The 27446-nt window shown below is 36.4% G+C and overlaps 1 pseudogene; it reads right to left on the minus strand.

The window, feature by feature from the left end:
- On the minus strand, positions 1-27367 carry LOC120281139 (annotated as a pseudogene).
- Positions 27368-27446: the final 79 nt, after the last annotated feature.

Raw genomic sequence — 27446 nt, forward strand, 5'->3', positions numbered from 1 at the left:
TTACTTAGTACCACGTCCATCTGCATCAGCAAAGGGATCAAAAGTTTCAACAGTATCTTGTTATCAATGATAACAAATGAAAATCAAATTCAAAAGCATCCTCAAGATGACAAATTAAAGATTTCATTTATTGTGGGGAGAAGTTCATGTGACTAAAAATCTTACTCTAAGGCCGTCAGTGCAATGAACAACTGGAACACTTCCATATCTCATAGCATATAGTTGATTTAAACCACATGGTTCAAATCTCGAGGGCATTAACAAAATGTCACACCTGTTGATCTTAAAAGTTCAATAATCTTTACTTGTCATAGAAAATATATATATATATATATATATATGTATTGTTAGATGTACATATGTATGCATACATGTATATTTATATATAGACTTATATTTATACTTGTCCATTTTTATATGTAGACCCAAAGGGGCACACATGTATGTTGTTCAATGAATGAGGATTGGTCCATTCTTTCTCTATCTTCTAACATGGTATCAGACAAGCTAGGTTGCTTCTTCCGGCCATCTCCCCGGCCATCTTCTCTTCCGGCCATCTTTCCTGGGCATTTCTTGGGCCACCTTCCTCTTCCTCACTGACCAACTTTTCTTCATCACCGATCACCACCATTCGTGCCACCACTGGTGCCACCACATCATCACCACCCTCATCAACCTTGCACCAGCTATTGCCCTTGAGTTAAACCTTCAAATCTGTGAGCCGCCCAGCTCGCCCGCACGTGCTCACGGCCGGCTATTCCTTTTGTTTTTGGACTCGCAAAGAGATTTGAATTCTCTTTACCAAAACAAACAACCAAAATAGATTTGCATTCTCCTTACAAAGACAAACGGCCAAAATACTAGGGTCCACGTACAAGCATCCAACATGAAGAATCTTGCCAACCATTACAAAACATGATCCTAGGGCCCATCTTACATTGCAATTTTTTCTCTTTTCTTCTTTTTTAAAACCAGCCCATATAGTGGGGCCCACAACATATTAAAAAAAACAAGACAATAAAATGAATATTTATGGATCCACCTTTGTTCATGCTGACGGAACCCACCTCGGGGTTTCCTTCGCGGGGGGACCATACTCTCACTCCACCTAGTGCTTCTTCACCAGCTTCACCTTTTCTTCCAACGCCTCACTCTACCCAAGCACACTTTTTACATGCTTCTCCTGCTCTAATGTCTCTTGCAGATCAGTAGGTTTTAGCCATGTTCAGACAGTTTCAGCTGTCCTATCTAGCGGACTCCACCTCCTCCACTAGACATGCAAGTTCTACTTAGGTTGCTCCATCCTCTTTAGGTAGTTTCTGTCCTCTCTGGCTTCTTAACTCTGGTGCTTCTCTCCACATGACCCCTGATGCCACTTATCTTCACCATTCCTATTCACCATTTCATGTCACCCATGTTTGCACGGTTGAGGCACACAAATTATGACTGTCAGGTTATCTTTGACCGTACCTCGTGTCATGTGCAAGATAGCAGTGGGACGGTGATTGAAATTGATCATCATCATAATGGAGTTTATGCGTTGGATTCCCTTCGTCTTCTATCTTTACTTGTACATGTTCATCACTGTTATACTACCGTTCACTCTCATCAAGTGGCATCATCATCTTGGCCACTTATATCCTTCTTGTATGTCGTTCCTTGTTCGTCATGGTGTTTTAGGAGCTTTCTCACCTCCTTCTGATGTCGAATGTTTTGGCTACAAGTTGGGTAAGCAACTCCAATATCCTTATCCTTTGAGTGTGTCTCAGACTTCTGCTCCTTTTGAACTTATTCACTTTGATGTTAGGGGTCCTGCTTCCTTTGTCTCTAAAGCTGGTCATCGCAATTATGTTCTTTTTATAGATGACTACACTTGATTTATCTGGCTTTATCTTATCCCTCAACGTAGCCAATTATTGTCTATCTATCACTTTTTTTCGCTATGATCCATACCCAGTTCTCTGCCGCTATCAAGACCTTTTGGTCTGACTCTGGCGGTGAGTACATCTCATTCCTTTCATGCATTTTTATTTTCTGAAGGCACCTTGCCTCAGTTATCTTGTCCTTGGGCTCATCCTCAGAACAAGGTCACTAAACGCAAGCATTATCACATATTAGAAATGATTCATGCTTTTCTTCTAGGCTCTTTTCTTCCCCCTCATTTCTGGGTTGAATCTGTTAGCACTATTGTTTATCTCATTAACCTTCAACCCTACTCTCACCTTAATGGTCATAGCCCAGGTGAGTGTCTCCATATGACACCTCTTCGATATAATCATCTTCTTGTTTTTAGTTGTCACTGCTTTGTTTTGCTCTCACCTAGGGAGAGAATAAAGCTAACAACCAAGTCTGTTTCTTGTGTTTTTCTGGGATACAGCCTTCATCATAAAAGTTATCGTTGTTATGATCCTGTCACTCGTCTTATTCGTATCTCATGTGATGTCATGTTCGATGAGTCTACTCCTTTCTATGCTTCTCATTCTTCCACTTAGTCCCCCTTTCCCTCGGTCTCTCTGTCCTTCTTTTCCCTGTTCCTTTGGTTGAGAATGGTCCCGCTGTGACTTCCTTTCCTCCATCATTTTACCCTCCTGAGATTTTTTCTCACTACTCTCTTGACTCCTCTCCTCCTATATCTATTGATTGTCTTATAGTATCTTCCCCTCCTTCCTCGCTTTCTCTTGCTCACTCGCCTATTCATTTCACATACCATCATCAGGATCCCGTAAAGTCACCATTTCGGGCAGTCAGCTTTGATGTCTTTCCTACTATTGATCCAACTCCTGAGGTACCCTCTTACACTTATTATTTAAGCAATCGCTCCACTTTACATCCCCTTGTCTGTTACTTTTCTGCTAGCACCAGCGTTTCAGATATCGTTGAGCTAGGTAACAATAGGGAAGCAGTTCGGTCACCTTAGTGGCGGAATGCCATTGTAGAGGAGCTTGATGCCTTGACTCAGACTTACACATAGGATCTTGTTCCCCTTCCTTCTTATGCTGTTCCCATCACCTGTCGCTGGATCTACTAGGTGAAGACTCATTCTGACATGACACTTGAGCGCTATAAAGCGTGTTTGGTTGCTCGTGGCTTTTAGCAAGAGTATGGTCGCGAGTATGAGGAGACTTTTACCTAGTAGCCCACAAGCATACTGTGCGCACTTTGGTTGTTGTTGCGGCTGTTCGTGGTTGGGTTCTTTATCAGCTTGATGTGAAAAACGCATTTCTTTACGGAGACTTGAAGGAAGAGGTCTACATGACTCCTCCGCCCAGTCTTCGGGTGCCTTCGGGGTCTGTTTGTCATCTTTGCTATGCTCTCTATAGGCTCAATCAGGCTCCACGGGCCTGGTTTGAGCAATTCAGCATAGTTATTGAGGTTGCTGTTTCACTCCCGGCATACATAATCCAACAGTCTTTATTTGTACTTATCCTCGAGGTCAGATCAATCTTCTTCTATATGTGGATGACATGATCTTTACTAGCGATGACTCTGCTCACATTATCTTTGTGAAGCAGAAGTTGTGTGAGACTTTCTTTGACTGATCGAGGTTTGCTTTATTATTTCTTGGGTATCGAGATCACTTCTCATCGTGATGGTTTCCATCTCTGTCAGTAGCGATATACTCATAATCTACTTGCTCGCTCTGGTTTGACTGATACTCGTACTATAGCTACACTGATGGAGTTACTTTTGTAGTTTCGTGCTTCTAATGGGATTCGCTTATTTGATCTTTCTCGCTATCGACATATGGTAGGCAGTTTAGTCTACTTGACCGTTACTCATCCTGACATATCCTATGCAGTTCACAGTCTCAGTCAATTCATTGCGGTATCCACTTCTGTTCATTATGCTCATCTTATTCGGGTACTATGATATCTTCATGGCACTGTATCTCGTGGTTTGTTCTACTCGCACCAGCCCACTCTTCAGCTGTAGGCCTATTCTGATGCTACCTAGGCCAGTTCTCCTTATGATTAGGTCTCTGTCACTGGTTACTATATCTTTCTTGGATCTTCTCTTGTTGTTTGGAAGACCAAGAAACAACCCATTGTTGCCAAGTCTAGTGCTGAGGCTGAGGCTCATGCGTTGGCTTCTGCCGTCGAAGAAGTGCTTTGGCTCTGTTCGATTCTACAAGATTTTGGTATACCAACCATCTCTCCTATTTCTATTTACTGTGACAGTACTGGGGCCCTTCATATTACTGCAAATCCGGTCAAGCATGAGCTAACCAAACACATTGGTGTGGATACACACTTCACCCGATGTCATGTACTTGCTCAAACTGTCTTACTTCACTATCTTCCTAAAGAGGTCCAGGTGGCTGGTTTTTTCCACCAAAGCACAGACACATAATCAGCATCTATTTATGTTATCCAAACTCAAGACGCACGATCCACCTTGAGTTTGACGCGGTGGAAGGGGGTGTTAGATGTACATATATATGTATACATGTATATGTATGTATAGACGTATATGTATACTTGTACATTTCTATATGTAGACCTAAACGGTCACACATGTATGTTGTTCAATGAATGAGGATTGATTCATTCTTTCTCTATCTTCTAACATGTATAATGCAACCAAAAATAGTTCCATTTTACGCTGCAGTTATAAGATGGGGAAAAAAGGTTCATTAAATCCAACCCAACCATGAAATTTATCTGTGTAGGAGGACTCAGCCCACCTTACCCATTGGTCATTACCTGTACCTGTATCTCCTAATCCAAGCATAATATAAATGGCGCCATACTAGTGAAATATAATAACTTCATACTTTTGATAAAAACCGCCAATAAAGTTCACACATTATGCCATAGAAATATTTAACTCTCTTACAATCAAACAAAATCAGATATCCTTTGTAAAGTGGAAAATTGAAGGATTAAAAAAATATGAAGTTCTCAAGATCGAATAATATTTAATGGCTCTTTTTTTTCCTAAAATTGAGCATTTAATGACATTCAAAAATATATTGCTTCGATTGGTGGTTTCTTTTTTCCTTCACAGGCAAACTTACAAGGATAACGACATCATTCCTCACTTAAGGTCATATCAAGGAGATATTAAATACAACAAAAAGAGAAGAATGGAAATTCAGTAGAACAAAAAAAGAAAGGCACTTCCTAGATACCTTATTAGCAATAAGATGAACTGGCACATGTGCACATAGATAACACATATATTAAATAACATGATAACTGAGACCTTAAATGGTGAGAGTTTTAGAGAGAATGAGTGTCAAATGACCTCTTAATAGAGTGATGATGACCATAAAGCTAATTTCAGCTTCATAAAACACATTGAGTTCAATAATAATTTGTTATTAAAAGTAGTTTAAAAGACATGATTATCTTACAAATTGGACATCATCCTTCATTAGCTCCAGCATAGTTGATAATTACATTATTGCTCTTTTGGTAGTCTAATCTTCCAATGAATCCTATCTGCAATGCATTACAAATGTAAAAGTCAATTTGATACAAATACGGGGTAAATAGTACACGAGAAAGTATAATTTTATTTCTAAACAATGGGCAATCTGACCTGACAGCAAGCCCTAGCTCCTTCTGCAGTGCTGCTTTGCAAAGGCTCTGAATTTTTAAAAAAAAAGATGTCCAATCAGTGATGATATATTTATACAACATAAAAAAACCAATAATATTATTCAATTAAGTTTTTTAAATTTAAGGATCCAAATCATCTTCCGAGAGCGATCAACAGAATAATTAAATGGGATGTGTTTATTGGTTGCAGGATTCCATACATCAGCATCAATGCGATTAGTTATTCCTACCAACACAAAAACCTTCTAGGTTATCAAGTTAGCTGGCTCCTCCTGAGTGTCCTGAGCAACTCCTCCTAAGTGTCTTATTCCCTTGATCCTCTTTCCTGTCTTTATCTCCCATTCTCCCCTTGCCATGGCAAGCGGGGGAGTTATTCGTCCCTTTGCTCCCAAACCCCCTGCTTCTCAGACTTGGGTGTAGACAACCTCTAATGCTGCTCGCTCCAATGAAAACTCCTCATTTCACAACCCCAACTTTTGAACAAGCTCAAGAACTCGACTTCTCAGTTTGTTCATCTTGATGATGATTCCCTTGACAGAGCTCGCATGCGATTCCAATACATGTATTAGCAATATGAAGTATTATTTTCTTACATTGAGCATTACTTTTTTCAGATTTTATCGCTTATACATGTGTATTTGTGTTCTTTTGCGCATGTAGGGTTGTGGAGACAATTATGAAAGAAGGAAACCAAAATTAGATCGTAGATGCAATTTGTTGATGAAATCTTGGAGTGAACAAACATGAAGACACAAGTTGTGCTCTAAGACATGTGAGTGTGTGCCAACCTCCGTTGTGCTCCAGTGAACATACAAATTGGAGGGGTACAAAGGCAATCACACTCATGTGTTCCGACTTGTGTAACACTAGCAAGATCTTCGTCAAATATGATTTTATTGAAGACGCAACGCGATCTACCGCATGGATGTCTGCCCATTCATGTGGCCTCGATGAAAAGTGTGGATTTGAGAGCATTTTGGCGAAGTACTGTAGCAATTTACTATAGCAAAAGAACTGTAGCAAATCATTGCAGCAGTTACTGTTCACAATGCGCTGAAAATTTGATTCCTAGAGATTCACACGGGCGTGTGGAAATTCCACACACCCGTGTGAATGCCCGATTACAGACCTATTTAAGCCGCGACTTGTGACGTTTTGAAGAATCTTTTTCCAATCTTTCCCATCTTCTCCCCAACTTTGGAGGCGCTCGCGGCTAGGGTTTGGAAAGGCTTTGGCAAGGTTTTTGTAGTGGTTCTACGGCCTTCAACACCGTGTTCCTTCGGAAGATAGTTATTGGGGGAGCTTTTTTCGGCATCGATTCGGCGAGGTGTGCCCTAGGATTTACGAGAGAACCTTTAGAGAAGACGAAGCTACTCCACAAGACCATCTATAGGTACTACAAGGGGGTTTTACTTATGAATTGCATGTTTTTACTTTCTATTTCATTATTGATTGTATCTTGCTCCATGGAGAGCTAACCCCCTAGTGGGTGCTTGGACTTGTAAACCTTAGGATGATTTTGTTTCATTAACCTTTCATTATGTTTTCTTTAATTGATGTTCTAATTGAGTTCCAATCTTGAATACTTGTTAAAGTGATTTTCCCTTAGAGTGACACTAGGGTTGAGAATCCATTTTGGTAATCCTTGTGGATGAGTGACACACCATGAGGGTTAGATAAAGCTAGATTGGAGAGGGTTGAGAGGGTGAGTCGAGAGGTAGCAGAACGTCCCCTTTTCCTTCCGGTGTGATTTATCCTATCTCCGTTTTCTAAGAGTTCTTTGCAGTTACAATAGAGTGAAGTGCTAAGAGAGGAACTCCGCTGGGGCTTAGTTGTGCAAGCAACAGAGTGAAGCATTAAAGTAATCCTTAGTGCTGGGACTTAATTGTGACTAGGGGTCTTTCGCCTGGACCGAAGGGTTAGATCTATAGGGTTTATCACTTGGAATCCCTAGAGCTTTAAGCAGACTTACACAGTGTGAGGTGTTGAGATTGAGCGATTTCTCCACCGGGGCATAGTATAGGGTTAGTCACGGTTGACCTTAGGTTTGGAACCGTCTGCTTTAAGATTTCCATGACTCATTAAGCATCAGTTAAGAGACATAATAGTTGGTCTTGCACTTAAAACAATAGTTCTAGGAGAGCAATGTCCGGGTGCCCCACTTTCTATCGATCGCCTCTCCTATCATTTTATTGCATCTCCTTCTTGTTCTTTTTATTTCTATTTGCATCAATATTGTTTACACCACTTTAAATTATCTTCACCATAGTTAAATAGCAATTCTTGTGTTTCTGATCACTATTCCCTGTGGATACGACTACCCACTCACCAGCATACTTTATTACTTCGACAACCCGTGCACTTGCGGTACGCACTCGCGAAGGGTGTGTCATTTCCTTTCCCAGTAATCATTCTCTTCTTATGGATCGTTATGATAAGTTTGCTGCACTTCAGTGTCAGAATACTAATAAATGGGCTCAGCATTCTCATCTCATTTGTGTGTGTAATGGAGATCGAAACACCAATTTCTTCTACAATTCAGCTAGAATATGTAAGTATCAATCTCATATCACCCAAATTTATGATTTAAATGGTAACTTATGTGTAGACCCAGATAGCATATAGCATGCATTCTTAAATTATTATTCTAATTTATGGTATGCCTCTGATACTGACTCTTTGCCTAATATCTTTATGAGATGCTCACTAAAGATGTTTCCATGGAAGAAGTTTATCACACAGTGATGGACCTTCCTATAGGTAAGAGCCATGGCCCAAATGGCTATAATGCTGAATTCTATAAATTTTTCTGGCTTGATATTAGGGATCACTTATTCTTTGCTATCCAAATTTCATCAATAACCCCTTCCTCCCTTCTTCCTTGGGGAGAACTTTTATCGCTTTGATCCTTAAAAAAGATAATCCTACTTTGGTTTTTGATTTCAAACCAATATCTCTTTGTAATGTTTGTTTGAAAATTATTTCAAAAATTCTGGCTAATAGACTCAAGCTCGTTCTCCCAAAACTTATTGGTAGAGAGCAGGCTCGGTTCATTGCTAGTTGCTGTTCTTTTGATAACATTATTGCCCTTTAAGAGATTGTCCATTCTCTTGAGAGAGATGTAAATCACCTCACTAGGATGTTAGTTAAAATCGATATTGAGAAAACATATGATTCTCCGAGCTAGACTGCAATTCTTGCTACCCTTGCCAAGATGAATTTCCCTAATGTATGGATCTCTAGGATTAGAACTTGTATCTCCTCTAGTTCAACGGTCAACCTAGCTCTTGGATTAGCTCCTCTAGAAGAGCTCATCAAGGCGACCCCATATCCTCGTATCTTTTTATCTAGGTGTCTCAGAATCTCACTTCAATGCTTAATTTTACTCTTCACAGAAACTTAATCCTTGGCTTTGACTCTAGTTTATGCCATAACTTTAACTATCTTATGTACGCGGATGATCTAATCCTTATCTCAAAAGCTACTAGAGGTGCTGCTAGAAACATCAAGCTTTTTCTGGATATCTATGGTCGTCTCACTGGTCAATAATCCAATCTGAATAAATCTGTTATTTATTTTCCCTCTTAGTTTAATACAAGAGTCTCTAAAAGCATTTGTTCTATCCTCTAGTTTACTCAAGCTTCATTCCCCATAACCTATCTTGGGGTAATGGTTACTCCTAAGAGACTTGCAATGGCTTCCTTTAATCCTACGAGTTAACAGGATTCGCAGCATTCGTTCCAAATGGAAACACTCTAAACTCTCTCAGGCTGCAAACACAATTCTCATTAATTCCTCAATTCTCTCTATCCCAACTTATTATTCCTCTGTTTATCCCATTCCTGATACAGTTCTTACTGAAATTAACAAGATTTTTAAGGATTTCCTCTGGTACAAGGGTGGCAATGGAAAGGGCATCCATGTTGTGGCTTGGACCAATTTAATTGATTCCAAACCTGAGGGGGCTTGGCATAAAAAATCTTTCTATTGCGAAAATCTCTTTGATGGCTAAAAACATTTTTAAATTATTAAACGGAGATGATAATTTTTGGGTCAACATTCTCATTCATAAGTATGGCAAAATTGATATTTGGAAAGATCCTATTCCTCCTAATTGCTCTTGGTTTTTCAGAGGCCTTTGTCATGGTGCTGCTAAATTGAAACCATTTTGCAATTTGGACTCCATGAATCCTAATCAAACCTCCTTCCTATTTAACCCATGGTATTCTGACACCCTTCTTGCTTTTGATCCCACCTTTTTCAACTCTAATTTGGATTTTGAAATTCTCTGAATTATAGATTACATTCAGAATAATAATGATAAGTTCTTGTGTATAAGTAATACAAAGTATTCTTTTCTTACATTGAGCATCACTTTTATCAGATTTTATCTCTTATCCATGTGTATTTGTGTTCTTTTGTATTTTTAGGGTTGTGGAGATAATTTTGGAAGAAAAGGAAGCAAAAGTAGATCGTGGATGTGATTGTTGATGAAGTTCTTGGATTGAACAAAGATGAAGACACAAGTTGTGCTCAAAGACATGTGGGTGTGTGCCAACCTCCATTGTGCTCAAGAGAATATACTAAAATGGAAGGGCACAAAGGTAGTCACACTCATTTGTTCTGACTTATGCAATACTAGCAAGAGTTTTGTCAATGTGGTTTCATTGAAGATGAGACGCGATCTACCGCATGGATGTGTGCCCATTCACGTGGCCTCGATGAAAAGAGTGGAATCGGGAGCCTTTTGGTGAAGTATTGTGGTAGGTTGCTGTAGTACTGTAGCAAATCACTGCAGTAGTTACTGTTCACATCTCGCAAAAAACCAATTTTTGGAAATTCACAAGGCCGTGTGGAAATTCCACACGCTCGTGTGGATGCCTAATTCCAGCCCCTATAAATACCACGTTTTGAGAGTTATTGAAGGATCTTTTTCCTATCTTTTGCCCATCTTTTGAGGCGCTCGCGGCTAGGGTTTGGAGAGGCTTTTGCTAGGTTTTTGGAGCGGTTCTATGGCCGTCGACATCGAGTTACTTTGGAAGAAAGCTATTGGGGGAGCTTTCGTCGGCATCAATTTGGCGAGGTGTGCCCTAGGCTTGACAAGGGAACCTTTGGAGAAGATGAGGTGGCTCCACAAGACCATCGATACGGACTACAAGGGGGTTTTATCTATGGATTGCATGCATTTACTCTTAATTTCATATTTGTTTGTGTATTGCTCCATGGAGAACTAAACCCTTGTGGGTACTTAGACTTGTAATCCCTAGGATGATTTTGTTTCATTAACTCTTATTATATTTCTTTAATTGATGTTTTAATTGAGTTTCAACCTTGAATGCTTGTTGAATTGATTTTCCCTTAGAGTGACACTAGGGTTGAGAACCTATCTTGGTAATCCTTGTGAATGAGTAACATTTTATTAGGGTTAGACAAAGTAAGGTTATAGAGGGTCGAGAGGGTGAGTCTAGAGGTAGCGGAACGCCTCCTTTCCCTTCCAATGTGTTTTATCCTACCTCCATATTCCAAGAGTTCTTTGTGGTCATGATAGAGTGAAGTGCTAAGAGACAAACTCCACTTAGGCTTAGTTGCGCAAGCAACAGAGTGAAGTGTTGAAGTAATCCTTAGTGCTAGTGCTTAATCATGAGTAGGGGTCTTTCTCCTGGACCAAAGGGTTAGATCTATGTTAGGGAATAGGGTTTATCACATGGAGTCCCTAGAGCTTTAGGCAACCTTACACATTGTGAGGCGTCGAGAGCATGCCTTTCCGCCGGGGCATAGTGTAGCGTTAGTTATGGTTAACCTTAGGTTTGGGACTGTGTGTATTTGAATTTCCAAGAGTCATTAAACATTAGTTAGGAGGCATAATAATTAGTCTTGCACCCGAAACAATAATTCTAAGGTGAGCAATGCCCGGGTACCCCACCTTTTTATCGATACCTCTCCTTATTACTATTGCACTCTCTTTTCTTTTCTTTATTTTCAATTGCATTGATATTGTTTTCACAACTCATCAATCATTTTCATTATAGTTAAATAGCAATACTTGTGTTTCCGAGCACTATTCTATGTGGATACGACTACCCACTCATCGGAGTAATTTATTACTTCAACAACCCGTGCACTTTCGGTACATACACGCAAGTGGTGTGTCAAATAACTGGAATTTTCATAAGCTTCATGATCTTTCTAGAGAGAATGTTGATTGTTTCTCTAGTAGACTTGGCCATGTCAATCCCAATGCCCATTGCCATTAAAATTGGACTCCCAAGTCTTACAGTAACAAAATTTCTTCCAAGGTCTATCATTTCCTTAATCATAACCATTATGATATTAACTCTTGGAATGAATTGAAGTACATTTGGCAACTCAGGATGGCTCCCAGTGCTCAGCACTTCATTTGGCTCACATTGAAGGAAAGACTTGCCACCAATGAATTTCTTCATAGCATCAACCTGGGCTCTCGTAATCTCTACAACCTGTGAGGTCTTGCTAATGAGAATACGGATCATCTCTTAGTTTTCTATCCCAAAGCTCAGCTTGTTTACCGGATTGTCGGATCTAAGACTGGCCTCAACTTTGTTTTTACTAATGGATTCACTGATGGTTCTTAGCTTTATGACAATAATTCCAATATGTTTGACAAAATGTTTGGTTTATATGGAAAGTCAGATGTGAAGTCATTTTCAGGCAAATTACTCCCAATTACTCAACTATTGCTTGTAAATCCCTCACTGATGTGTCAGAATTATCCAAATCAAACAGTGATCAATTTGGTCAAAAACTTCTTCTCAACAATTTCTCTAATGTAGATGGGCCTTTCCTCTTCTACTTAATTGTGTGGAATACTAAAACTGAGGTAGGTGGATTTGGATACTTTGTTTCCATTTGTAATTATCAAGTTGTTTTTGCAGGATGTAGCTCTCTCATCACCAATTCTGCTATTTTGGTTGAGTTGCAAGCGCTCGCGGTCACCATTCAAGTTACATCAGCCAATCAATTAAATCTTCATCATATCTTCACTGCTAATGTGGATGTGCATCAACTCCTTCGCGGTGATCAAACCAACCCTAACGGGAAACTGACTCAATGGATACAAGGCATCACATACGCTATTAACATGGTGGGCAATTCTCGCATTCATCATATTCCCAAGGAATGGCTTAGGTCAGCTTCCAGATTGGCTATCCATGGCTTGAGCCTTCATGCTATTACCACGTTTCATCAAGACAGAGACCTCCCCAGATGGATAATGAAATGTTTTGATATCTCTAGTTTTAAATTTTAACTGACATTCATGTCTTTGCTCTTTAGACTTCTACTTCTTTGTTTTAAGTTTGCTAGCTAATTCTTTTGGAGTTGTTCTTGCTTTTCCTTTATTCAATAAATTTGCCATGGGCTCCTTTTTTCAAAAAAAAAATGTTGTAGGTTCACATCCTCTTCTATCTCCACAACAATCTATTAAAAAAGAACAAAGATGAAGATATAATGATTGACGTAAGTACCATTCAATATGCTCTCATAACTCCTTAATAATTCACTGAGTCCTTGTCCACCTTCGGCAGTAGTTATTTCCCAAGCGTAACCATGTCATGTATATAGCGCAATCCTAAGTTCAAATATGTTGTTGCTGGCTCCATACCCTTCCATATATAGAAACAAATTGAAATAAAATTAAGATTAACATGCAACATACTTCTGTTTTACTGAACACAACAAAAAGAGAGGAACTTGTCAAACCCCCTTATACCTGATGTGCTACGTTATGAATAACTAGAATGATGCGAACATCTGTGTAAACACCATGTGGACGATATTTTGCACCCGAAAGGCTAAATGGAAAGCTATGCATTTGAATGAACAATAACCTACAAACACAGGAGTTTTAAAGTAATTTTGTAAAATTTGGAACTAAGAAAAAGCTATCATTGCCATTAGATAAACAAGATGCGATAATGGATACAAGAAGAAAATATTTGCATAGGCAAAATATAAGTTTAATATAGGTCATTGAAGGTCAATATCCTCAGGGGCTGAATAATTTGCATGTAGTTATGTTACTGCGGCATGTACAACCTCAGATGCAAGAGAATTAGATGAGAAAATGAAATGAAACTAAAAAAAAAAAATCTGAAATTGACTGTTTAAGAGCATTCACTAACAGAAGACTTGCATATTAATCATTGTCAAGAAATAAACAATCATTTCCAAGTATAGCCCCCTAGTGGAGGAACTAAAGGAGCCTAACATGCTACATGATGAAGAAAGCATTAATGCTATGAGTACCTGATTGTCATCAAAAGTACCATGTTCATCACCATACAAACTTCCCGGTCTATGATGAAAAGGATGATCAATATAAACTTGAGAATATAAGTATAAAAGAAATTGAAATTGCAACATGTAAGTAGAAGAAGCAAAACAAAGAATGGAAGAAGGAAACTATGACTATTTTGGCTAATGACCAAGTAAAGATCAGCTAAATTGTGGACCCCGTCCATTCTTTGGAGCCTTTTTAAGTTGCTAAACCTGTTTGCTTTTTTCCTTAACTCCTTCTTCTTCTTCTTGTTACCTTGCTGGGAGAGTTTTGTGGAGAGAGAAAATTCTGGAAGGATTCCCAGACTCCCATCCCATCGTTGTCTTCCTCTTGGCCTAGCCATTACACCGCATGACCATCTTCCTCCTCCATTCTTCCATCTCTCTCCTTTCTCTCCATTCTCCCACTCCACCTTGCTCTCTTGGGACAATTGATGGAAGTTAATACCATCGCCGGAGCTCACACTTTTACAGGAGGTCTTGACAGCCGGAGTCAAGGCTAAGGAGATCAACGAACCGCCGGTGCTCCCCGAAGGCTAGGTAGGTTCTCTCACTCTCTTGGTGATGGTAGAGCTTGATGCTAGTGTTTTGGGAGAAGCTTGTTGTATGTGAAATATTAAGCATGGTTGTAGGTTATTTTCTCATAAAATGCATGTTTTGAAGGTCCTAGTTGCTTGTGCTTATACTCATGTAACCCTTGTGATCCTTATAGCCTGTTATCTTTTTCCTACCCTATGGAACTTGGAACCATTTTATGCCACCTTGGTCTAGTTGCATGTTGTTTAGTGGGTGATTTATACTTTCTTGTGTCTATGGTTGCCTTTGATGATGTTGTTTGTTTGTAGAGATTCACCCTTTTGATTTGTTTTTGGCTTATCCTTGCATGGAGCTATGTATATATATATATATATGCATGCATGAAACCATGGCTATCTATTATGATGGAAGCTTTATATGTATGCTTATATACACATGGAAGAGGCTAAATAGTTAGTCATACTTGAAACCAATTCTACTTATAGGTCGTAAAGCACTCTTGTGCCCCTTGAATATCTCTAGTTCATCGCTTTCAAGGATGTATATTTATAAATATATACTCACACACATGGAACCACCTCCATATGTATATACATATATGTTGGAAACCACTCATACATGTGCAGGAAACCATGTTCTCATTTGCATGAAACCTTATGTTTACGCCCTTGAATGTTAGCTTGCATGATCCATACATTGGTGTATGGGTTTTACATGAATACACTTGTCCTTATATATATAGATTATATTTATTTAATATGTGTGCATTACAATAGTGCTTAAGTGGCATGCATCCTGGTTGTGATAAAGAGAAATTATATATGTATTGGCATAGCAAACCACTATGTTGGTAGAGCATGAGTTGTGTTCAATTAATTATAGCTTTTGATGCTTTGCTTTTGTTGCTTCCTTTGAATCCTTGAGTTCTAATCTGTGGGTAGAAAGACCATGCTTTGTTGTAGAGTATTGGTATTTTAGACTAGCTTATCTTTAGTCTTTGTGCTTGAACTCTTCCAAGTATTCATGTCTATTTGATTTAATTCTCCCCTTGGGTTATAGGACCACCTTGAGAAGATAACCTTGAATTTCTTTTGGAATTAGAAGATCATCAAGTAAGTAATCTATCGTTTTATTTTCATATATATATTTTGTTATTTTTTATATTCCCATTTTTGGAAATTTCTGAAAATAAACTTTTTGTTAATCATTTGATTATTTCTCTACGATTACTAGGTTGTCTAATTGTATTTTACCTCTTGTTTAAATTCATTGAGTAATTATTCCAAATATTTTATTTATTCAGTTATTTATTTTTTAATTTATTTTGAGAGAGTGAGGGACAATTGTGAATAAATTATTGTTTAGTTATTCCAAGCTATCCTTGAACTATATTTGATTAGTTGGATTATAAGTATATCTCATGGTTAGTACTTTTGGAGAAATTTTTTACTTTTAAATTCGTTGGAGTCATGTTGCCATCCCTTTCAAACTTTTATTTATTTATTTATTTATTGAATTTGACATTTGTCATGGTTTTTAATAGTAATATATTATTATTATTTTATTTTCCTCTAATGAGAGAATCAGGTTGTTATTTGGCATGTGTATATTTATAGGTTGATATTTATTTATTTATTTATTTATTTATTGAATTTGTCTTTTGACAAATAATTATGAATTGTTGTTATTATTTCTTTAAAATAGTAACCAGGTTAAGGTTTGCAAAAGTTGGTATATTCTTTTGCATTTAATTAATTATTTAATTATATATTATTCATTTATTTATTTACCTTTTATTATTACATGAATTTTTGAAAGATACATGTGAATATTCTATATTCTTGGCTTTGAAATCTGTCTGAATATTTTAGGTCTCCAAATGAGCGATATGCAACCCTGTCAGTGGGGGGTTAAACACTGACCTTGTCGACAAGTAATTTTGGAAAAATGAGACTGCAGTTTCGCACCGTGTCCGTTTGGTGAAATATTCAACGACCATCTGATATTCAGTCTCGAGTAACCGAGGGTAAATAAATGACTTCTGTTATTCTGGCTCGAGTCACCGAGGATAACCAAATGATCTCTGGCATTTACAATGAATTTGGAGACATACTCTGGAATATGTTATTTTATGCTTTACCCTTTGGTTTTGTTTATACTGTTTTATGTTATTGATTTTTGTGCAAGTTTCAGACTTGAATTTTTTTGCTTTCAGTTTGTTTTTGGATTACTTACTGGGCTAGTAAGCTCATGGATTTATTTTAAATCCTTTTCAGATCAGGACCAGTTGGCCCAGGGATCTTAGAAGGCTTCCAGTAGATGTCTTCCTTCGGTGTTGTATTTCATGTTGTTGTATCAGTTTTATGGTTGTTTAAGAACCTCCTTGTAGTTCATTCGGTATTTAATTTGCTTTATATTCGAGCTTGCTTGTAGACCTTAAGTTGTACTCATATTTGGTATTTCTGCCAGTTTATTTTCTACTCCCAGTCTGTGTTTAGGTTTTGAGGCCTTGCAGGTTCACTAGTCCCCCGCCCTATGGGTCTGTGGCCGTTTGTCAGCGCACCGGGTTCGGGGTGTGACAGAAATGCTTTCTTGGTTTCATATAAAAAAGGATTACAAATACAAATTGATAATACCTGCAACTACAAGCATCAAAAGTGAAATTACCTGCAAAATCACCTACACTAAAACCTCTGAATACAACAAACAAGTCCACGGGCAGCAAGCACTATAGGCAAAGAACCACAGACATACCCTCATCCTCCAGTCTTAGTCTTGGAGTATGGCCCAGCTTCAGCAGTGACAAAAATAATATTGTATGTTACTTTAGTTCGACTTTGTTTTCTTTTATCAACATCCTATAGTTCTTCCTTTGTAAGTGATATTTTAGTTTGAACCTGCTCCTCTTTATCAATAACTTTTGTTTCTTCTTTCTCAAATATTCTTCTTTCCATTGAGACATTCTGCTTATTTCTTAATATATAGAACTTTAGATTGAGTTTGCTCAGTGTTATAAATATCTTTTACTTCTTCGTCTCTGATGTCCACATCACACAAAGAAACCAGGTCTATGTTACCAACAAGACAAGTCAAAATCATCAATATACAGAATTTGTATCACGAAAGAACAAAAAAGTGTAACCTCTTGAGATATATTATAATGTGCATCCACAAAATGAGGCATGTTTTGAATGTCTTAAACAAAGAATGAAATGAATACCAAAAGAAAAATTTATCATCATCAACTCAATAATGAACCTCCTAAGACCAAATAAACAAACACAGACAAACAATTTTCTAAATTCACCAGTAAAAGAAAGTCACTTTTTGCTAGCAAAAAAAATTTAACTGATAGAAAAAACACCACAGAAAGAAAAGTAACACATCTACAAAAAGAAATAAAATCCGAAAAATCATCAACTGAATTGGTTCAAAGGCATTATTTATGGTTTTCTTAATCTCTGACAAAAACCAAACAAAAGTATTGCTTGATTAGCAGATTTTAAATGGTACAATACTCGAAATGGTTCCTCTACTTTTCTCTCTTCCCTTTTGGTCCCTCTACCCAGAGATGCTCCTAAATAGTCCCTCTACTCTTGAAAATGGTTCTATTTAGTCCCTTCTATTCTAAAATGGGCCAACTAGTGACTGTATTTTCAAGAGTAGAGAGACTAGATGTGAAGAGACTAAAAGTAGAGGGACTAAGTTGGGCCATTTTCAAGAGTAGAGGGACTAGTTGGGAGCATTTCATAGTAGAGGGACCAAAAGGGAAGAGAAAGAAAAGTAGAGGGACTAATTCGGGTATTATACCATTTAAATTGCACCAAAATGTGAACATGGTTAAACTGATAAGATGGCTTTTAGGCCAGCTTTTGGTTTGGGTGCTTTAGCTGCATGCTCCTAACATTAATAAAAAAGCAAATACCATTTTGACTCGCTTGGCAATACTTAGACTAACCAAGAAAAAACGAAAAATTCTAAATTTTTATTTTCTCAAACCAAATAGGCAACATTGCATGTAAGTGCACATATACGATTTTTAGAGACATGAAAAGTAGCTCCCAACTATATGCTCGTATTGATTAATATGAGAACCACCATATGTGTTAAAAGAGAAATTCAAAATATAAGATATTTGTAGCAATTTGGCAATTTATTTTTTTCACTTTCCTTACAGCAACCATTAATAAGTTCTACTGAGATTTCTCAGGCAAAGCTAACTGATCAAATTAAATGAATACCCACCGAAGTGCTTGACTAAGTCGCATGCTCAATAGCTTGTTTACCTCAACAATACAAATATTCATGGCAATACTAATCTAGTTTTTAACATCTAAACTTGTGAAAATTTTTTATTATTCTTTTTGGTCTAGCCATACTCTTCTAAAACAAAGATTATCAAGTTTAAGTGACAATTTTCTACAAAGATGGATTGTGACACTGTCCTTAACAACATATTTTCTCTTGAGCACCCACAAAAATTAATCTCATGGGTATTTAAGACCTATCAATGTAGATGACAACTAGGGTTGTCAAATTTACCCTGGACCCAATGAGGTGGGGCCAGGGCTAAAATTCAGGGAAGGAGGCCGGGGAATTCCTTCCCGCCCGGCTCCCGAATATATAATTTTAATATTGTATACCTATATAGTATTAGAAAATTATTTATATTAAATATATATTAAAAGATAATATATATGATTTATTTAATAGATGGGGGAATCGATGAACGCGGTAATCCCCGGGGACGGGGAAATTTTTTTTTTTCGAAATAAACTCGGTGAATCGTTGCCCCATCGACACCCCTTCACAACACTGAATAAGTACCGCTCCGCCTGATTTCTACACCAACATACCATTTTAAACAATATATATATATATATATATATATATATATATATATATATATATATATATATATATATCAATTCTTGAACTATATATCCAATACAAATCAAAATTTATAGAGTGGAAAAAAAACACAAGAAGAGGAGAAATACCAACGGTAAACATGTTCACCTCCTCCAAATCCAAATGCTCCATAGATCCCGAGATTAGCACCTACCACAGCATTGGGTAGAGAGAATAGCCATGAGTGAGTTCAGCAAGAAGGGGAGGAGAGCAGTAGAGAGGGTAGGATTTTTGGAAAGTGGAGAACACCAATATAAAAATAAATGACGTTTTTGTTGAATGTTTACTTTAAATAAATAAGGGTGGTATATAAATTTTTTTTTTTAACAAAATTAGATATTTATTAACTATTTTTCATAGTTGTAAACCAGAGGTGGGCACAAGTGGATTAACCGGGCCCAATCCAATGGGTCCGGGTTGGCCTTCACTTGATTGGCCTAAAGGGACAGACCAAGCCCGGGCACACCCGGACAAGCAGGTAGGGCTAGACATGCCCACCTGGTTTTAATTTTTTTAAAATAAAGTTATAAAAATGTAATTTTAAAAAATAATAGAAATGTGAAAAACAATAACAAAAAATTAGTTTGGCTATGTCTTCTTTTTAGATAGTTACCACGCGGACGGAAGTGAGACTAAATTTGAATAGTGTAGGGCTTACTTATCCTTTATATGTTTTATTAAAGGAATAATATTAATAAAAATATCTATTTTTGATTGGCCATAGCAATGTTGTTATAAGGATGTTGTCATGCGTTTGAATCTTGTTAGCCACTATGTTATTTGTTTTCCAAAAATCAAATAATATGTTTAAAATTCAAAAATATTTAAGATAATTTCAAATAAATAATAATAATTAAAAAGCACAAATAGAATTAAAAAATGCTTGTGTATAAAATTAAACAATACCTATGAGGCCAGATCTTGGAATCTTCATTAGATGGCTGGAGAATCAAATTAACAAAAGCATTACTGGTGCTATAAGTTGGAAAAGGTGGTGATTTAAGTGTCAATGCTCCAAAACCTACTCCTTGCAAAGCCATGTTGTCCGAGAGGTCCAAAGTTTGACAACTGCAGTTAGATTGTAACAGTTGTGCCATTACAAAATACAGAAGCAGATTGATAAAGAAAATACATCATATTATGCCATGTCAGATTTTAAAAGAAGCAGATTAATAAAACATTAAAAACTAAAATAAAATAAAATAAAATAAATATATGAGCTACACGCCAAGAACAGAGTGACATACAGAAAGATGGTAATAATAGTTCAGAAAATATTAGGTGAGATGATGTTTTCTATGACCATTTCAAAAACAGTTGTATTTAAGGAAATCCCCCAAATCTAGTGCAAACACACTTCAAAAGATCAATAATTCTATCTTAAATAGGATTTATTTGCTAATCCCAGTCCTAACCAGAACATCAACCTACCAAGAATCCAAGGGGGATTCTTGGTATCGTAGTCTAGGGAATGCACAATTTTTTGGACAGTTATAATGTTATCACGACTAGATCTACTATCTATGAAACCATTCTATTTTGTACCCACAAATTTATGCATAACATTTTTTAGCCTATTTGAGTGGGTTCTAGAAATTATCTTGTAGCAAGTGGTGCATAATAAGATAGTTCTGAAATTAGTTACTTTGTTTGGGACAGTCCTTTTACAAATAAGCACCACTAGGTTTAACCCCATGATTTAGGTAAAGATATAGTTTGAACAAAAAAGTAATAGTGTTAAAGAGAAAAGGGTCCATGATTATTGCCAAGTAAAATAGATAAAACTCAATGTTAAAGCCATCAAGACCAGCATTTTTCCCTCTAGGCATTGGTTTGATAGTGAGAAAAACCTCATCTAAACTCACTGGCCTAATTAAATATTTTTTGTTTTCCTTTACTAAGGCTGTTCAAATCATATGGAAGCTCATTAAGGCCATGAACATAAATATCAAGTGAAGCAATCCAAATATTCACTAAAGCATTTACAAATACTATTAAAATCATATTGAGTGTTACCAAAATCATCTATCAAGGTAGAGATTCTATTAGAGATGTATCTAGTGTTGCAATCACCATTTTTAAGTAACCTAAGCTTGGTCCTTTGGGTCCATTTGGGGCCATTTTGTCTTAGAAGAGCAGAGTGCCGATCATAGAGGGATCTTAGAGCTAGTCTACGAAAGGAATTAAAGTGATTAGAAGCGTTAATAGCTTCTAGGATATTGAAATCCTTTAAATATTTTGGATATCAGTCTCAACAAAATTCATTCTCAAAAGTCTCAACTCAACAAGATGGTCTTTGCTACAACCAATTTAATATAAAAAACACATCCATGGGAGAGCCATTAGGATTGAAATTCAATGCTTTATTAACAAAATTATAACATCCTTGATACTTAAACCATTAATTGTTAAATTTAAAAAAATTACTCTTATGATAGACATGGGAGATAACAGATAACAAAACAAGAGAATGATAAGATGTTGTTTTAGGGACGTGATGGTTATTGTAAGCATCAAAGTTAAAGATCCAGGAACAATTAGCAAGAAACTTGTATAAACTGAGCCCATCTCCTAGCAAGATCATCTTGACCATTACACCAAGTGAAGGTACACCCGACAAACCCTAAATGTTGTAATTGATTTGTTGAGTTAAAATCATGAAAGCATCTAGATTTAGCAGCATAATGATTGAAATTCCTACCACGATGCTCACAATGATTAAGAATAGATTAAAACAATGTTATCAAACTCAGATGTGCTCGGCCGATTTGATCAAGAAAATTGGGATCCGGCCATGAGGCCGGTCTGGCTACACCACATGACCTGGCTTTGATAAAACCCTGTAAAAAACTAGGTGACCCGACCGGTTACCCAGAAACAAGTGACCCGGCTAGATCTAATGGGTTAAATAGATTAAATTTTTCAGAAAAATAAAAAAACCGGTGGCAAAGAAAGTGAGGGAAAACCAGAAGAAAATGACCTCGAGCGGTGGCGATAAGAAGTGCAGGAGAAGCTGCAGAGAGACGGCCAAGCGAGATGAGAAGATCTAAAGAAGTGAGGGAAAACGTAGAAGCGAAAGAGAGAGAGAGTGAGAGAGGGTCGGCCGTGACGAGAAGATCTGAAGAAGTTAGGGAGAAGTGAAGAACTGAGGAGAGAGAGAGAGAGAGAGAGAGAGAGAGAGAGAGAGAGAGATGGTGTGGTGCAAGTGATCTGGTTTTTTTTCTTTTCTGAGTTCCGAGTTGGGAGAGGATTGAGGAGAATTTAATTATTGAGTTTTTTTAGTATTTTATATTTTAAAAAATTAATGATAGTATATAAAAGTACAATTTAAATATTAATTTAATTATATTTTAAATATTTTAAAAATCAGAGAAAATATATAAAATTAAAATTTTAAACATCACATTTAATTAATTGTTTTTTTAATTGTTAAAATATAAGTCATATTATTTTTTATCATTATTAATTATTAAAAAATATTTTTTAATATTTTATTATTGACTCCGGTTAGACTCAGTTCGACCCAGTTGAACCCATCGACCCCTAATCCCTGAGGTTTGCTGGGTTAACGCCCGGGCCGAGTCTAACTACCTTGGATTAAATCTCTTAAGTAGCAATCAAGAAAGATTTAAAGCAATTAAACATGATAAATCATGCCAAAAACCTTTTTGAGCAGAAATATTTTGAGGATTATAAACCATAGATCAAATCTATTCCTTAGGTTTGTATGAGGAGATAATTAAATTCAAACTAAAATTAGAGGAAATAAGAAGAGTTATTTTAGCAATATGCCAATGTCTAAAGCATAATTAAACAACCAAATGTTTGAGTAGTATTGATAGCAACCCACTCCCAGTAATTAGTAAATTTACTACAAAAATGAGTAGCTCTTCACTCATAATACTTCTACAAGATAGAAGATAACATGGCTTAGCCCCACTGTCATGTTTCAAATCTTGTTCATAGCTACGGATTTAGAAACCTCTTCGCAATTCTAGCATAATATGTTAGTTTTATCAGTGAACTAAAAATATAAAATTAAAGGAAATTATATAGCGAAATAGATTTCCAAATAGATATGCAGAGTTTTCCCATTTTTCCTCCCTTTAAAACTTTTCAGGAAATAAACACCAAAATGGCAAAATTATGACCTGGCTAACCGTTAGTACACGATCAGCTGTGACAATCGAACCTTTCAAGATGTTGACAGTTGCACCCGCGTCAACAGCATTTTTCCTTGCCCAAGTAGGTAAGATCCATTCTAATGCCCCATACCACTGAGATGGCAATCCTAAGTTCAAATATGTTGTTGCTGGCTCCACACCCGTCCATATATAGAAACAAATGGAAATAAAATTAAGATTTGCAACATACTTCTGTATTACTGAACACAACAGAAAGAGAGGAACTTGTCAAACCCCCTTATACCTGATGTGCTACGTTATGAATAACTAGAATGATGCGAACATCTGTGTAAACACCATGTGGACGATATTTTGCACCCGAAAGGCTAAATGGCAAGCTATGCATTTGAAAGAACAATAGCCTACAAACACAGGAGTTTTAGAGTAATTTTGTAAAATTTGGAACTAAGAAAAGGCTATCATTGCCATTAGATAAACAAGATGCGGTAATGGATACAAGAAGAAAATATTTGCGCAGGCAAAATATAAGTTTAATATAGGTCATTGAAGGTCAATATCCTTGGGGGCTGAATAATTTACATGTAGTTATGTTACTGCAGCAAGTACAACCTCAGATGCAAGAGAATTAGATGAGAAAATGAAATGAAACTAAAAAAAATCTGAAATTGACTGTTTAAGAGCATTCACTAGCAGAAGACTTGCATGTTAATCATTGTCAGGAAATAAACAATTATTTCCAAGTATAGCCCGGCCCCTAGTGGAGGAACTAAAGGAGCCTCACATGCTGCATGGCAAAGAAAGAATTAATGCTACAAGTACCTGATTGTCACCAAAAGTACCATGTTGATCACCATACAAACTTCCAGGTCTGTGATGAAAAGGATGATCAACATTAACTTGAGAATATAAATATAAAAGAAATTTAAACTGCAACATGTAAGTAGAAGAAGCAAAACAAAGAACGGAAGAAGGAAACTATGACTATTTTGGCTAATGACCAAGTAAAGATCAGCTAAATGCTTTCTTGGTTTTATATAAAAAGGGATTGCAAATACAAATTGGTCATACATGCAACTACAAGCATCAAAAGTGAAATTACCTGCAAAATCAGCTACACTAAAACCTCTGAATACAACAAACAAGTCCACAGGCAGCAAGCACTATAGGCAAAGAACCACAGACATACCCTCATCCTCCAGTCTTAGTCTTGGAGTATGGCCCAGCTTCAGCAGTGACAAAAATAATATTGTATGTTACTTAAGTTCGACTTTGTTTCCTTTTATCAACATCCTATAGTTCTTCCTTTGTAAATGATATTTTAGTTTGAACCTGCTCCTCTTTATCAACAACTTCTGTTTCTTTTTTCTCAAATATTACTTTAGTTAAAGTACTGACCTTTCCATTGAGATATTATGCTTTTTTCTTAAGATATAGATCTTTAGTTTGAGTTTGCTCAGTGTTAGAAATATTCAGGGAACGAGGCTGGGGATTCCTTCCCGCCCCGCTCCTGAATATATAATTTTAATATTGTATACCTATATAGTATTAGAAAATTATTTTTATTAAATAAAAATATATTATTAAAAGATAATATATATATGATTTATTTAATAGATGGGGGAATCGATGAACGCGGTAATCCCCTGAGATGGGGAAATTTGTTTTCGAAATAAACCATGTTAATCCTCGCCCAATCAACACCCCTTGACAACACTGAAAAAGTACCACTCCACCTGATTTCTACACAAACATACAATTTTAAACAATATATATATATATATATATATATATATATATATATATATATATATATATCAATCCCTGAACCATATAACCAACACAAATCAAAATTTGTAGAGTGGAAAAAAACATAATAAGGTGAGAAATACCAACGGCCAACATGTTCACCTCCCCCAAATCCAAATGCTCTATAGATCCCGGGATTGGCACCTACCACAACATTGGCTAGAGAGAACCACCATGAGTGAGCTCAGTAAGAGGGGGAGGAGAGCAATAGAGAGAGTAGGGTTTTTGGTAAGTGGAGAACACCAATATAAAATTAAATGAGGTTTTTATGGATTGTTTACTTATAATAAATAAGGGTGGTATATAAAAATTATTATTTTTTTACAAAATTAGATATTTATTAACTATTTTTTCATAGTTGGGAACCAGAGGTGGGCACATGTGGATTAACTAGGCCCGATCCAATGGGTCCAGGTTGGCCTTCACCAGATTGGCCTAAAGGGGGGCGTGGCAAACCCAGCCCGGGCACACCTAGACCAACAGGCGGGCTAGACATGAGCACCTGGTTTTAATTTTTTTAAAATAAAGTTATAAAAATGTAATTTTAAAAAATAATAGAAATATGAAAAACAATAACAAAAAATTAGTTTGGCTATGTCTCCTTTTAGGTAGTTACCACGCGGACGGGAGTGAGACTAAATTTGAATAGTATAGGGCTTACTTATCCTTTATATGTTTTAGTAAAAGAATAATATTAATAAAAAAACCTATTTTTGATTGGCCAGAGCAATGTTGTTATAAGGATGTTGTCATGAGTTTGAATCTTGTCAGCCACTATGTTATTTGTTTTCCAAAAATCAAATATAATGTTTAAAATTCAAAAATATTTATGATAATTTCAAATAAATAGTAATAATTAGAAAAGTACAAATGGATTTAAAAAATGCTTGTGTATAAAATTAAACAATTAAGCTAATATAATTTTTGCAGAATGTTATTAAAAGAATAAGTAGTAAATCCATTTACAAACCATACCTACGAGGCCAGATCTTGGAATCTTCATCAGATGGCTTGAGAATCAAATCAACAAAAGCTTTGCCGGTGCTATTAGTTGGAAAAGGTGGTGATTAAGTGTCAATGCTCCAAAACCTATTCCTTGCAAAGCTATGTTGTTCAAGAGGTCCAAAGTTTGACAACTGCAGTTAGATTGTAACAGTTGTGTAATTACAAAATACAGAAGCAGATTGATAAAGAAAATACATCATATTATGCCATGTCAGAAGCAGATTGATAAAACATTAAAAAATAAAATAAAATAAAATAAAATAAAATAAATAAAAACCATGCCGCAGATATATGAGCTACATGCCAAGAACAGAGTGACATACAGAGAGATGGTAATAATAGTTCAGAAAATCTTAGGTGAGATGATGTTTTCTATGACCATTTCAGAAACAGTTGTATTTAAGGAAATACCCCAAATCTAGTGCAAACACACTTCAAAAGATCAATAATTCTATCTTAAATAGGATTTATTTGCTAATCCCAGTCCTAACCAGAACATCAACCTACCAAGCCTTAACAACACCTTTATCAATTGAAATTTAGTTTCCCTCTATCCATGTATAATGCACCAAAATGAAATTTAGTTTACCCATCTTAGGAGGTAAAAATAGCATTTGTTTAAATTGGTAATGCCACACGCATGAAATCCTTTTGGAAGAATAACCAAGCCTTTCAAATTAATCTCAATTAAACTGTTTTTTCTCCATCTTGCTCATGTATGATTGGAGAAGAAAAATAGGCATGAAAACATGAAAACATGAAAATGTAAGAGTATGAAAATTAAACATGACTAGGAAATTGGCTGTATCCATCGGGAATAAAGGTTTAATCCCATATCAATTGATTTTCATGCAGAAAAAGAAATATCCAGAAAATGGTTGGTACCTTATTGCTAACAAAAAAGCAACTCTTCTCCAAGATCATTCTTCCACGATGTCACATGACCTCCATAAAGATACACCCGCAAGGAAAAAAAATAATAAGACGGCCAAGTTATTAGGAAAAATATGAATAACAATATTGCGAAACTGTAAATAGCTTTTCCTTTTGTCTTATCCTGATTACTTGCAGACTCCAGGGCTAGTATTACTCAGGTAAGGGCACCAGAATCTTTTGAAAGTTGTATTGCAATTGCCAAGGTAGATTCATCTAACTTATAGAATAC

The sequence above is a fragment of the Dioscorea cayenensis genome, chromosome 17, assembly GCF_009730915.1.
Source record: "Dioscorea cayenensis subsp. rotundata cultivar TDr96_F1 chromosome 17, TDr96_F1_v2_PseudoChromosome.rev07_lg8_w22 25.fasta, whole genome shotgun sequence".
Taxonomy (NCBI): domain Eukaryota; kingdom Viridiplantae; phylum Streptophyta; class Magnoliopsida; order Dioscoreales; family Dioscoreaceae; genus Dioscorea; species Dioscorea cayenensis.